The sequence below is a fragment of the Petaurus breviceps genome, unplaced genomic scaffold (assembly GCF_028583685.1).
Source record: "Petaurus breviceps papuanus isolate PSGF00001 unplaced genomic scaffold, PetGlider_PUasm1.0 175, whole genome shotgun sequence".
In the NCBI taxonomy this organism is placed as follows: domain Eukaryota; kingdom Metazoa; phylum Chordata; class Mammalia; order Diprotodontia; family Petauridae; genus Petaurus; species Petaurus breviceps.
Genome location: NW_027185764.1, coordinates 43,532,900 through 43,535,821, shown reverse-complemented (window position 1 = coordinate 43,535,821; position 2,922 = coordinate 43,532,900). Strand labels below are relative to the sequence as shown.

General features: G+C 38.0%; 1 pseudogene; it reads right to left on the bottom strand.

Annotated features, from left to right (window-relative positions):
* Positions 1 to 2,125: 2,125 nt before the first annotated feature.
* LOC138159109 (large ribosomal subunit protein eL38 pseudogene) lies at positions 2,126 to 2,404 on the bottom strand (annotated as a pseudogene).
* Between the last annotated feature and the right edge of the window lie 518 nt (positions 2,405 to 2,922).

Below are 2,922 nucleotides of genomic sequence, written 5' to 3'. Positions count from 1 at the left end.
TATTTCCATTTGGAAATAAGGTATTAGGGTCTAAATGTGGTGGTTCTCCTGTCACTATTGATAAAAATAGTTTATTATTGGGATATTGATATATTTGTTTCATTGTATGTGCTCCTGCCAGTTTCATACACGAATCTGGGATTATGTGGCGATTTGGTTCTGATGTTATACTTTCTGTTGTACAAGGCAACACTATTCATAATTTGATATTCCATAAGTTTTTTTTTAAAGCAATTGTGGTTAAGTAACTTGCTCAAGGTTACACAGCCAGTTATTTCTGGGTGTGGTGCTAAGTATCTGAGCCCGGATTCGATCCCCAGGTCATCCCGACACTGGAGCCGGTGCTCTTACTCACTGAGCCACCTGGCCTCCCCTAAGCAATTGGGGTTAAGTAACTTGCTCAAGGTTACATGGCCAGGTGTTTCTGGGTGGGTGCTAAGTGTCTGAGCCTGGATTTGATGCCCAGGTCATCCTGATACTGGAGCCGGTGCTCCTACTCGCTGTGCTACCTGGCCACCTCTATTCCATAAGGTTTTGCAAATAAGATTGTATTACTAAACCATAGTTGCACTTTGTTGCCATCTCTCTTTCCTTGACAAAGAGATGAAGCTTTTGCTGCCTATAGGGTTTTCTAAGCTCCTCTGGTCTCCCTGTTGTGTAAACTTTTTTTTTTTACTCTATCATTTAAACTTTTGCAGGAAAAGGTGATTCAGTAATTTAACATATATTTATTAATCACCCATTATCGAAGTATTAGGAGAGGTACAGAAGATATAAAGGATAAAAATGGTCCTTGTAGACAAAGTGCTTCCAAATTTCAATACTACTATATGCAACTACATGTACATAAGAGAATAAAAATAAAATATAAACAAAGCAATTTCAAGAGGAAGAGAGTGCTAATAACTTAGGTAATAACATTCTGTAAGGGATGGCACATAAACTGTGCTCTGAAGGAACTAGGGATTCAATGAGGTGGAGGTGAAAAGGGAGTAAATTCCAGTTTTGGGGGACAATTTGTACAAAGGGATAAAGATGGGAAAGGAAACGTCATATACAGGGAATAGATAGAAATTTGGTTTGGATGAAACAAAATAAATGCATGGAAGGGATTAATATGATGGATTGAAAACAGAGCTGGTAGCTAGACGTTGGGGGTTTTTAGATGCTCTGCTAAGGAGTTTGTATTTTATCTTAGAGGCAATAGGGAACCATGGACAATTGTTGAACAGAGCATAGTATCAACCAATCTATAATGAGTATTTATTAAATGCTCTATGTCAGGCATTATCCTAGAGGCCAGGATCCAAAGACAAAAACAGATTTTTGCCCTCAAGGAACTGGTATTCAACCAGGTAAAATAGCATGTATACATATGGATAAGTAGAAAGAATACACAAAATGGTGTTCAAGTAGTTAAAAAATTGTTAACTTTTTCTCCTCCATTTGTTATCCAAGTGTTTTTATTACAAAATTGTATTTTTTCAGTCTTTTGATTTAGTTTTGATATTTCTTGTTGTCACATGTTTTCATTGGCTTTTATTTGGTCCATTGCATCTATAAAAATCTTTTGAGTGCTTTGGTAGATCGATCTCTAGAAGTTTTATGCATTTTGTAGCTATTAGGAATGGAATTTCCCTTTTTATTTTTTGCTTCTTGGGTTTTGTTATTATTATGTACAAATACTGTTGATATTTGGGAGTTTATTTTGGTATCCTACAACTTTGCTGAAACTATTAATTTCTCAATTAGTATCTTTCTTGATTTTTTAGGACAAATCTACCAGTTGGTGCCTGTTCCTATCATGTTATACAAGTATTGTTCTGGGATCTCCTTTTGCCCTGGTACACAGACTCTCCCTAAGCTGAGTCCATGTATGAAGCTTCTGGCCAGAATCAGTCCCCAGTGTCTACAGTCTTCAATACCCGTCTCCCTGTGCTCAACAGGGCTGGAAAAATGAATCTCTATGACTTTTTCTTGGATATCTCCAACAGGATATTTTGGGGTAAGTTTTCTCAATTTGTTTGGAGGAGTTTTTTTTTTTTTTGCAGGGGGGAGTGTTGCTATACTTTTTCCAGCTACATTGCTGTTTTGGTTCTTCTTCTGACAAAGTCCAAGCAAATACTTCTTTTTTTTCTTCTACATTTTAATATAGGTGTAACAATGAATGATTCCTTCACTTCAGCTCCTTCACAGCCAAACCAGGAGGCAAGGACTGTTTAAGTTTCTCTGCCTTCTCTTTGTCTGTGATAACCAATGTGTACAGGTACCTGCTGCAGCAAACCTTAAACTTCAGATTGTCCTTGTTTTTCTTGATCTTGACAGATTTGGCATCTTTTTTCCTGGCTGTGAGCAAGAAGTCTTTTATTTCCTCGATTTTTTGGGGCATGATGGCGGCATTTACGGGATGAGGAGCAGCTTGTGGCCTGAGAGGTCATGCCTTGGTAGAGATACAACTGCCAAGGAGACGAGGAAGATGGAAAAAGGCAAGCAAATACTTCTTGAGGGAGTCCATTGAATTTGGAAAAACTATAATTGTTGGAAAATTTTTCCACATCAAGCTAGTCTCTGTCTTTCTGCCCTGTTGAGACTAAGAAAAACAAATATAATCCTTTCCCTCAAATGACAATCCTTCAAAGATTTGAAGATATTACTTATACTTCCCTTAAAATTTCTCTTCTTTAGATAAATCATTCCTAGTTATTTCAGCTTGGTGGTACAGTGGATAGAGCACTGGGTCTGGAGTTAGGAAGACCTAAGTTCAGAGCCAGATTCAGACATGAGGCAAGAAAATGTGTGAGAGAACACTTGGGGGAATTTTGTTCCATGGACTTGAAACCAGGAAGAGCAGCAGATGCAGAGTAGAGTGCACTGAGTCAAATTTCTGCCCTCTACAAAGGAAGGCATTGGGAGGAGTTTGGT